This window comes from Trachurus trachurus, assembly GCF_905171665.1.
Source record: "Trachurus trachurus genome assembly, chromosome: 13".
Taxonomy (NCBI): Eukaryota; Metazoa; Chordata; class Actinopteri; order Carangiformes; family Carangidae; genus Trachurus; species Trachurus trachurus.
Window position 1 is genome coordinate 35,448,040 of NC_139892.1, and position 12,614 is coordinate 35,460,653.

A 12,614-nucleotide genomic window follows, 5' to 3' on the forward strand; every position below is an offset into this window, starting at 1 on the left:
GATTACATCTAGTTTGCTCATAAGGAGTTTGCTCATGAGACCTGGCTGCTGACCCATACACTACATTGCCATAATCCAGTACAGATCTTATCAAAGCCACATACATTCTTCTCAGCGATGACCGACTCGCTCCACAGTCCCTTCCAGTCAAACACCTCATCACATTTGTCACTTTTTTTTTTTTTTTTTTAATCTTTCTTCTTTTCTAATATGGTCCGCCCATATCAACCATGAATCAAAAAGAACGCCAAAAAAATTAAATGCTCCAACCCTTTCCAGTTTTTTTTTTCAGCTTCATCTCTTTCTCAGTTCTTTTCCTGATGAAAAAGACTATTTGAATTTTTTTCCACTGGGAACCTACGCCCCCAATCAAAACCTCATTCAACCACCTCATGTAATGCCCCTTGTAGGCTACTTGCCTGATTGCAAGTCCCTTCCTTTTTTTTCCACAGGGGCTCATCAGCTGCAGACTGTGACCTCCCTATATCTACTGGTACCTTTGAAAAGGTGTCATTAGTCATAAAAATGAAAAGCAACAGACTGATCAAACCACCTTGATGCGTCCCATGTCCAACTTGACACTAATTTGACAGGTTTGATCTGATCTCTTGTTGGATGTTTCATGCAAAAAAAAGAGAAAACCTTTTATTCAATTAAAAACACTCCTCTTGTGCAGTTTCCTGCATCATGTCAGGCTTTTTTCTTCATCAGAAAACACTAGCCTACAATAACTATTTCTTTATTTACTTGGGCCTTTCTGATTTCAGTTATACTGCTACGCATTCTTTCCTGTCATGAACGCTCACTAATATGTCCAATATCATCCTGTTAATAAATGCTATTGGCTGTTGCCACAATTTCTTATTCCTCATCACTACCACTTCTTTCCAGGCACTTGCTAGTCCTTCCTCTTCCCAAACTCTATTGCACAGCTGAAGCAACTTCAAGAAAGCCCCCTTAGATGCTTTAGCATAAAATAACACACTTGGCCTTCCCCTTGATCTGTCTGTAGCTCTGCTGTTCTAACTATCTTGTTACAAAAATTCCTTCAGCTTGACTTCTTAGCTTGATGAACTGTTCCCCTCACTGTTGCCTGTTCTTTTTTTAACTTCTCTGAATGCTTTATTTATATAATTTATATGGGACAGAACAGATGCAATATCATTTCCACTTCAGTATTGTTCCAATTTATGTCTTTAACTTTTATCCAAAGCAACTTTTGTGCTATAAATTACAGAGAAATATGTGCAAGTTTATGTGGCAGATTAAATTGTTTTTCTTCTTCTTCTCACTTTTCACTTGTAGGCAACAGATTTATAATCAGGTAATAGTTCACTCAACCGGCGCCCATATGGACCGGGGCTGCGCTACGTCCCGGCAGGTGAGCTGTGCTCCTCGTGCTGTGACGTCCTGCACCTGAGCTGGCCGGCATTGTTGTACTGAAAGGTTGCGGTTTACTAGCACGATGGCTCACACTCAGCAGGTGGTAGTGACATTATATCGAACCAGCCCACTCCCGTCCTGGCTGCTGGTAAACGGCCGTGGGTAAACTGTGCTTTGTTTCTGTTGTGGTGCGTGGGCTGAGGTAGCTAGGTCAACTTTTATCTCTCTCCTATGAAAGAAACTTCAGACCTGGGGGGTGCCTTTGCAATGTCCTTTGTCTGGTATGCATCTGCGTGTTAAGACTGCTTTTATTCTGTGTGGAATTACCAATCAGTAATTTTGTTCCCCCCCTCTGGGCTTGGCAGGTATCTGTGGGTCTGGCTTTGCACTGCTGTGGCCCTCTGTAGGTGGTCCTCAGCCTCTAATCCCAGGCCTATCTGCTGCTCTGTCTATATTACTAATCATGTGTAGCCTACAGTAATAATTATGCAAATAAAGTTAAGGTTATTGATTGCAACCTGTCCTTTCTGATCTTTTAAAGTTGATTATTCCGGAGTTTATTTCATATGTTTTATTGTTAAAACCCCAGTATGTAACTTATTTGGCTTATTATTAGCGAAAATCAAATATTGATTTCATAAATACGTATTTCACTTAAGTCGAATCACGCCCGCATACAAATGAAAGCTTTCTCGTACCTTAGAATGAGCTGTTACAAGTCGTTACAAATAGGCTACTGGGCGACACTGAACCGCACTGAACCGAGGCAGCCATGTTGCATCGCCATTTTTTTTTACGCTGAGTGGCAGCGTGACCGTAGGTAACCACGGAAACTCAGCGGAGGATACAAAAAAGGGTAACTGTAGTCCGTTACAAGAACAGAAAAAAAAAGATGTAATCAGATTACCGGTACATTTGATAAAAACGGAGATTACTTGGCTGATTACTTCACGTTTCTAAAACCAACCACAGGCTATAGAGCGGCCGTAGAAGCAACTCGCCGTCTAGTTGTGTTTCAGAGGAGAGGCACAGTAGTCCAGGCAAAATAGCGTTTTACGACAGACTAATTGTCACAGAAGGTTTTTCACCATAAATCATTTCTATGAGGTGTCTAGAACAACATACTAAAAGTCCTAAGAAATCCTAGTTGGGGAAATATGTTTAATTCGCATCATTATTTACTCTATAAAGTCTATGGTGCCGACAACAATACACCCCAATGGGGCTATTTTTTCCCTTTACTCCTATCACAATGAAACTTTACATGATGAAAGTATCCATGAAATGTAACATTTTTTGTATTACAAGTTTCTTTGAAAATGAATTTGAATATGCAAATGAGCCTTACACTAATCAAATATGCCCAAAATACACCCGAATAGGCTTCTTTTTTTCCTTTACTCCTACCACAATGAAACTTTACACAATGAAAATAGACATTAGAAGTAACATTTTTTGTATTACAAGTTTCTTGGAAAATGAATTTGAATATGCAAATGAGCAATACACTAATGGAATATGCCCAAAATACACCCGGATAGGCTTATTTTCTTCCTTTACTCCTACCACAATCACACTTCACACAATAAAAGTATACATGAAAAGTAACATTTCTGTATTTCAAGTTTCTTGGAAAATTAATTTTTAATATGTAAATGAGCTCAACACTAATTGACTTATGGTCAAGAAGCCATAAAGCCACAAGCAGCAACAGGGGCCAAATAACTAACACATTCATGTCCATTCAATAAGTTAACCTATGCACTATGAGTGCTGTCACTTGCCACACTTGACTTATGCATACACACATGTCACTTGCCACACTTAAAAGACCTACTGTATATTGACCTTAAGAATTAATTGCACAGTCTTGTCTCCAGTTGCTTTCTAAAAAATTTTTTTTTATTAGCGAACAAGCCTTACCTAACGACTTTCCTCCCAGTTTGCAGAGAACATCAGAAGAAAGTCAGAATTCATCAAAGTCGTTTCAACGACTGTGTGTGATGTTATATTAAATATGCTGTTATGTTCAACAACATATGAGCGGGACTAAGAACTTAGATATTTGGCCCCTGTTTTTGCTGCTTGCGGCTTTATGGCTTCTTGACCATAAGTCTATTAGTGTTGAGCTCATTTACATATTTAAAAAATAATAATTTTCCAAGAAACTTGAAATACAGAAATGTTACTTTTCATGTATAATTTTATTGTGTGAGTAAGTTTTATAAGTGCGATTGTGGTAGGAGTAAAGGAAGAAAATGAGCCTATTCGGGTGTATTTTGGGCATATTCCATTAGTGCATTGCTCATTTGCATATTCAAATTCATTTTCAAAGAAACTTGTAATACAAAAAAATTTACTTTTAATGTCTACTTTCATTGTGTAAAGTTTCATTGTGGTAGGAGTAAAGGAAAAAAAGAAGCCTATTCGGGTGTATTTTGGGCATGATTAGTGTAAGGCTCATTTGCATATTCAAATTCATTTTCAAAGAAACTTGTAATACAAAAAATGTTACATTTCATGGATACTTTCATCATGTAAAGTTTCATTGTGATAGGAGTAAAGGAAAAAAATAGCCTCATTGGGGTGTATTGTTGTCGGCACCATAAGACTTTATAGAGTAAATAATGATGCAAATTAAACATATTTCCCCAACTAGGATTTCTTAGGACTTTTAGTATGTTGTTCTAGACACCTCATAGAAATGATGTATGGTGAAAAACCTTCTGTGACAATTAGTTCTATTTTGGGGTCCAAAATGAGCTAAATTGCCTGGACTATACGGTGTGTGTGTGTGTGTGTGTGGCCGAAGCTACGCTGCCTCATTGCATAACTCTACTGAGTGTGAGCGGCACGTACGTTCACGTTGCTTTCGTGAATTGTAAACAAACAGACGGCCCCTCGGTTTTAGCTTCCAGCAGTTTGGATAACTGTACCGGAGAGGCTCAACAACTTCATGAGCTTCATTTGAGGAATAAACGGCAGCTTTTACCTGACGGACGGAAGACCAACGGCTGCGCTACGGTAGCTAACAGCTAGCAGCTAACAGCTAACAGCTAGCAGGTTACGTACTTTCTCTCTCTCTCTCCCTCTCTTTGCTTTCTACACACACACAGCCCAGGTTGTCTGTCATATCTGTTGTAAACCTTGTAATAATAGCTTGTTGGGTACAGTTAACATTATCGTTGCTTCGGTTTGAGTGTGGGTTAATTGTTAACGGTTTGTTGTGTAACTTAGCTAATGTTAGCGGTGGTCCAATATCACGATCCTGTTACTTATGAGTTGGGTTTCAATAACAGCTGCTCTGTGTAGCTACTGTAGATGGCGTGGATTGTGATGAGAAGGTGTTGCAACCAATGCACACATTTTAAGACTTGTCTGTGCAAAGCCAAAACCTGTTTGTTGTGACTTTCTTGCGTGATAAACTGTGAGAAGCTAACCCCCCCCCCAACACTCGTGGTTTGTGCCCGCGGCTGTCACTAAAGTTTATCCATTGTGTTTTATGTTGAAATTTAGCGGATGCTCTGTGTGTTTCATTTCCTGTTTCCTCTGCGTGGATTGATCATGGATGTATTATAGGGATTGATGCGTGTGTGACAGTGGTGGTCCTGTCACTATGCCTCCAATTGATCATGTGCCCTGGCTACTTGGCCAAGGGGATGTCCCTTTGGGTGACTGGCAAGCGCGCATGACTCTTACCCGGGAGGTGTGGGTTCAATCCCCGCCCGGGCCCTCTTCACCTTGCCACACGTGACTGAATTTGCAAAGTAACTAAATGTAATCCGTTAGCCCTGGAGGCACTGATGTTGCATTCAGGTGCATTCAGGCAGACGGCCGTCGGCAAAACAACCGGATGTCATTTTACTCCATGAGAGAAAGACGGTAAAACAATACCACATCACCATGACAACATATTGTCACGCCTGTATTGTTTTGCCTAGTGCTGCCGGACCACTTGTTTACATAGAGGCTTGTGTATCCTGTTACATGCAGCTTCTGTTGTCTGTCTTACGTCTGCCCAATTTCACGTGAATGCAACATCTAGAATACGTTCCCGAAATGCAACCGCACCGCTGGATGGGGGGAATTCCTACACATTATACCTTTTAAACCTCTAAAGATGGCCTGATGCTGAATGTTTAGCTGTCACTATAATTTATGTTTACTTTTGTGTTATTTTGTGTAGGTAGCCTACTATTATTTCATAAATGCATTGTCTATATCTAGATTTACGCTGTTATAACTGTGCTAACTGCCTTCTGTCTCCACAGCAGGCCTGCAGCAGTGAAGGCCACACATGACAGCTCACCCTATGAATGGCTTTGGCAGCTCCTCTTGAGGTAAGGGATGCCATGCTTCGATTATACGCCACACAGATGTAATGCTCTAGTGCTGCACGATTTGATAAAAATGTGCGATTGCGATTATGGTGGAAAATATTGCGATTTGCGATTGCGATTACGATATTGTAAATTAATGCTGTAAGGAGTCTATTTGCTTGATTATCAAGCACAACACAGGAAACAACCATATTTTAGGAGTGTATTTCTCAAATAATAAGTGTTTCCTTACAGTATCTTTGTATTAAATAAAAATAGGTAACTTTTTGTGCAGTTTCATAGTCTACTGCGATGCCATCATTTATTACAATGCCTTTCTCCCCCCTCCCTCCTCTCACAGTACACAGGTACACAGGTACAGACAGACAGACACACACACACGCACGCACGCGCGCGCGCACACACACACACAACGGAGGAGACGAGAGGAGACGGCAAATGAGTGTGGCTGTTACCGTAAAATAAATAAAAAAGACAGTTAAAAGAAAACCAAACACCGGAGCTTTCTGGTCGTTCGCCCCAACAGGCAGATACCTCCTCGTTTTGTAAACGCACTGCACATGTTGCGGAGGAAAACACAGTTCGCTCCGTGACGCTGCAGCTCCACACCTGCTGTAATCACGGTGACGGTCCTGCAGCACACGGAGCGCTGTCTGCCAGCTGGGTCGTCACGTGATCAGACCTGCTGGTCACATGACTACTGACGGAGTCTGCTATGCTGCACACATTAGCGGCTCTGCTCCACACACTACAGGAGTTAAAGTCCCGTTTACAGGCTCACGCGGTCGCACATTTATGTACTTTAAATCGCCAATCGCACTCTTTCGTGCGATTACGTAATCGCACGGCGTGACATCGCGATTGCGATTGCGATTAGATTAATCGTGCAGCACTAATTTGCACTACTTTGTTTTTTCTAATTTTCAAACTCTGTGCGTTCACGCTATGAAAGAAAACATTGCACTCTGCATTCCCTTTGGCTCTTAACAAGCACCAGAAACCAAAGAAGAGCAAATCTGACTCATGGAAGTGTACTTTGAGGAGGAGGAGGAGGGGGAAAATTTCAGTTAGGATTTAGTGCTATCCTACAAATCTATTCGAAAATTATAGCTTTTGAATATGACTACCCTGTTTATGTTTCAAGATGGTATGAGCTCAAAGGTTGTCATAAATAAATAGTTTTGTTTTTTATCAGGGGAGTCTGATGGAAAAAATGCACAAATTTATGTTGTTATGACTGATAATACTAAAATTATTAGTATAACAAACAGGAACACTCCTATGTAAGAACAATTCATATAAAAAAATAAGTGTATGACTTTGGGATTTTTTTTTATCATTTGCTATAAAAGGCAGGTGCATGGCATTACGAATGTTGGAAAATATTCCACATCCGTTAATAAACTAGCCATATTTCCTTACAAATGCAAGCATACTGAAGCCAGAAACAAGCATCACAGCATCAACTTTTACATCGTTGGAGCATCCTTTGTCTTAAACCTGTGAGAAGAGAGCAACCCTTGGTGTTTGATCCAGGATGCATGTCATGAGAGAGGTCTCTGATACCACATCCAGGTGCTGAATTCACAATTTTGGGCATTGAAAGTTGATGACATGAACAGAAAACCTAATACATCCTCGTCCATTTTAGTATTGACAAGAAGTGAAGATCCTTTATTGGACCCCGGAGGATGTAAGAAGCCAGAATTTTGTGCGCTTCCAGTTCATACTGACTATTCATCATTGCTCCAAAGAGAGATAGTGGGTGACATGCAACAGACAGTCGTGGGAAGGTAAGCGTTGAGTAATTGGTTGAAAGAATTAATTGCAAATGTAGAAATGAGAGGTATTTTAAAATGACGTGCCTGTATTTCACACAGGTATCTTTTCATCTGTATTATCTAGTATCCCAATGAATTAAAAAGCAGAGATTTCCCCTTTTATTTTTTATGAAAGTGACTTTTATGAAAGTGATATTTTGTAGTTCAAATAACAAAAAAACTGAAGTGTGTTATTGTTATGAGGCTTGGACAATCTAATCTAATATAATATGATATATACATCCATATAGAATAGATAAAATACCAAAAAATAAAATAAATAGAAAAAACTGGACCAAATTAAATATGCATAAGTACAATGGAAGAAAAAACTGTTTAAATACAGCTGTGCAAAGAGATGTTTGCTGTTATTGTTTCCCGTGCTGTAGCTGGGCAGATTTGTGCAGTGTTATGGCCAAGGGGACACTTACTGTATAGTTATTATTGTAGTTATTGTAAAACAGATTTATTGCTACCATTTATGATTAGCTTTGGAGACAGCTGTGGTACAAAACAACTTACTGTTACGTTGTTACTGCTTTATTGAACAGTGGTTCAATAAAGCAGTTAAACCATCACAATTTCTGCTGTCATCAGGACTCTAATCTGTTTTCTCCTGTAGTTATGATCTTTCTTTACTCAAATGTATCTTAACTGTCAGATAGGATGCAGTGTGTTAGGATGCTCTTACAGGTCAACAAGGCAGAGGAGGAGTGCTGCACTGAGAGATACTAACGTTTCTATTGGAGGCAAAGAATCGTGCTATGTGGCCTCTAATGACCGCAAGAAATCAGATATAATAAGGTGAAAGTAATCCTAATTTGCTTTTATTTTGGTCCATTTTCTGTTGAAAGTCAATAATATTGAAGGCAGGTGCAGTATCAACTTTGCTCCTGTTGTTTGTAGTTGTAGTATGTTCATAAACCCACAATTATACTGACAATATATAGAGGATTATATTTGTATGGTCATTATATTACAGGGCCGGCATCTGTTAAAAATATTCTGATTAAATTATTTTGTCTTAATCCAAGACAATAAAGTTAAGGACAGAAAATGAGGTTAATGTTCGAGCAATTTTCCAGCTGCAAAATAGTTGAATGAGCTTTTGTGAATTCCACGTGTAATGGCATTGGATCAATATCTCTTGAGAGGACCACAGTTTTGTACCATATGTGAGCATGGATGATTATAACAGGTAACTAACAGAGCGAGTGGTGTTAAAAAAGGACTTAATCCACAGTCAATAGTACGGTGTAGAGTTAGTTTTTATGTGGCAGCAGAACATGCAGCTGTGCTTCAGCCTCATAAGCAAAATAAGCATGAAAATACTTCCAATCATTTCATGCAGTGAGAATGATTTTATATCAAGTCTTTATAAAACTACTTAGTGTGTAGTCAACAGTAACATGTATATGTATGTATGCATAAATGAATGTACATGTATTTGTTATCTCCCCTAGAGAGATGCAGTAATATACTAAGTATGCATGTGCTAAACGTGTGTATGTGCTAAACAACAAGTCTTTTTTTTTGAAGTATCCCGAGAATATTTGAGATGTCTAATAGGTGATGCTGAGGAAACATGCTGAGATGCCTCATACTTAATTCCTAGTTTGTTATTGTTAGTACCATCGATATTTATCAAGCTTTTATAAGACACAATGTTACCTTTCACTCAGCCAAATGTTTGCAGTATTAGGTCACATGCAGTAGGCTGTTCAAAAGCATGGAGCCAGACTGCACATCTGAATTTTATTACCCTGAAACACTGTTTCCATGAATGAAATTGAGATGTATAGAGAGATCGAGAGGTATGTTAAGTAGATTTTTTTTTCTTTTTTAATAAAAATAAGGTAAAAAATATTCGTTACCTGGCTCCTTCAGAGGTGGGACAAAATTTGATTCACACAGGGGATTGACAAATACATTGTGTTATTTCAACTTTTAGCCATGGTGGTGATGATGCTCTAAAAAGATGTCAAAGATCGCTCTCAGTTGAAGCAAGTGTATTTGGGAAGGATTCAAGGGTGCAAAGCAAATCACTAAATGCCTTAGATATAAGGATGTTGTAAGAGGTGCCTTCCACTGTAGCAGATAACAACAGATGGTTTTACTTGAAGGGGAAGTCCTGTAAGGTTTATTTTTCTATGGCTTTTGCTTGTTCAATTATATTCTCATGGTGGTTGGTGTTTATTATGCAAAAACACGGATCTCCAAACCGGCAGGGTGTTCCAGTCAGATTATGAGAAGTTTCTCCAAAAGAGACGATGCAGTCAATATCATGGAAAGATATTCTGACAGAATGTGGCCAAACATTGCTTCCATATGAGAGTAATTTCCTGCTTATGTTCAAAGTCAGCAGCGTCAGAAAGGAAAAATGCCCCGAAAAGTCAATGAAGCATGTGTTCTTTTTGGTGGAGCCTAGATTGATAGATGTATGTCAAATTATGACCTCTGACTGTAACTCGGTAAGACAAACCTCATGACATAATATCACCTTCTCTCGGTGAAATGTGTCCATTTCACTGGAATCAAACTCCCTAAGAAAGAGAAGAGGGTGTTGGATGGCTTCGTTGTTTGGAGCTGCTCGAGCCTGTGCTTACATTTTACCTCATTGTTACAGAATAATCGATAAAATGTGATGTGCATGTCCAAGAACCTAAGTCCTGATCGGGAGTTTGTTACTGTAAACCCACAGATTACTCTTGGCGTAAAACAGCAGTGCTAAAACATTAACTTTGTTCCATCTTCTTGTATTAATATTTTTTAATATCTCCAATTAACTCGAGACTTGTGTTTATTTTCCCTTTTTTTTCTTTATTCTTTTTGTGGGTTATTCTGTATTCTGTACTAATGTACACTGGGAAAGATAAAACACTGGTGATGAGCAGCATGTGTGAAATTTCTCCAGCATTTGGCCTGCATCATAAATCAACAAAGCTTATACTTGGAAAAGGTCAGCGAAGTGGGAATTTAGCATTTTTATGGCCAAAGTTTGGGGAAATGATCACTCCAGATCTTTAGTCCTGGAAGCTGCATCTCCTCCGTTTGTAACGTTTGTTTCCAAAACTGAAATTTATTGCGGAAAAAGGGTTATACCAAAAGGTTAGCAGCACTGTTTTGTCTTCCTGGATTGCACATAATCCCAATGCATGATGAATTGTCGCACTTAGCAAAGCCATGTTTTCTCGTCCGACGCTTCTCTGTAACATTTTTGACATGGAGGGAGGGGGGGGGGGGGCTGCAAACTGCAGTTTTCTTGGATCGAACTGTTGGAGTCTTTGTAATGACTATGGGAAAATGCAGTGTGTTGCACCACTCTGACTGCAGCAGCCGTCACACCAGGTCATAGGGTATGTGGTGAGGCGGCGGTGTGCTCATGTTGGGCCGGGATACTGTCTGTCTGTAATCTTACCGAGTCTTTCCACTACTGCAATCACAAGTACAATGTTGCAGTCAGGTTTGTCAACACATTACATTCTTTTAGCAATACTGTTGCTGGATGTTATTTGACCGTGTATTGGGCATTGGACCCTGCCAACCCGGCTTTTGATGTTTCCAATGCAATTTGAACATCTGAAAAGGCCAAACACTCAAACAGATGTAATCATCTGGTGCACTGTGTGCCAACATGACCTTAAAATTAAGGAGGATTGATTCAGTCTTTTGTATTTTGATGCTACCCAGATGGGAGTCATTTTAGCATTCACTGGAAAACCCAGTTTGACGTGAGCATGTTTGTCTGTTTTGTCATAAACATGATTAATGGGGTTTTGTGTGTGGGGGGTGTCATTAAGGTTAGATCAAGTATTGTTATTGGTATCAGCATTTGTATTCATCACATTTACTTTTGTCCAGCAAACACACATTGTCATTCAGCCGATGATTTTATTGTAAACATTTATATCGTCTGTAAATTGTTTTATTTGTTTTACCTACATTTAATCCATTTTAGCTCCTTTTCATGCTTGAGATGCAGTCAAAGCTGTAGTCACTGAATGGCCCGTTGTACTGTAGATACCAGAGGAGAATTCATTTCTCATGAGCCCTTCACATAACACTTCATTTTCATTTCGTCTTTGTCCATCTATCAAACACTGAAATAGGCAGTCCTCATATATAGTATGTAAACACACATTGCTCAGATAGGATAATTATTTCCTCTTCAATTGATAACCCGAGGCAAAGGGCTTCTCGTGCCTTCGTCGTGCATTTGGGAGTTTTGAATTGATGGTAAGCTGCTGATGATCTGTGTAATTGAACTGTACACTTGGCATTTACCATAGAGCAAAATCAAGGCTTCCCACAACACTATTACAGCTGAACCAACAGCCGCGGGCCACGGCAGGCTGTTGGGAAGATCATCAATTTATTTAGCAGAGAAGCAGTTGCAACTACCTCCACATGTATCACAGCAGAGTAGTAGCTGGTGGACTGTCTGACCCCTGTACACTTTTTTTTAACCTGTTTTTACAGGCACAAACCTGAAGAAAATGTGAGGCTGATGTATTTGTGAGAAAAAAGTGAGAAGTGCAGCTTTTGTAGAGTCTCATTGTGCATCTGTGGCAGTGACATGTAACATGGGAAATGTATTCAACTGTGATCTCATATATTTGGCTCTCTTGTTCATCAGCTGCTTTAAAGCAATGCCTGGAAATAGCTTGGTAGATAAGTGAGCATCATTACCATCTGCAATATTACAAAGCTTATTTCTTATCATCAACCACACTGAATTATAAAACAAAGCTGCCAGGGAAATCTTTTCTGAAGTGCTGGAGTATTAGTACTAGGACATTATATTTGTGGTTTTACTTTCTATTCAGGTGACACACATCATACACACACAGGTGAAGCTGATTATTGCAGATGTTGAAAATGCTTCAAAGATATAATCTTATTATTATTATTATTATTAGTGTGAATGCTGAAAGCACACTTGCCATTATTCATCTCTCAGCCTTCAAGTTTTATGTTTTTAGCTTTAACCTTTTTCAACATTTCCTCAGCAGTTTCTTCAGCTAACTCAGCATTGTTTCAACAATTTCTTCAGCTCATTCAGCAATAGCGT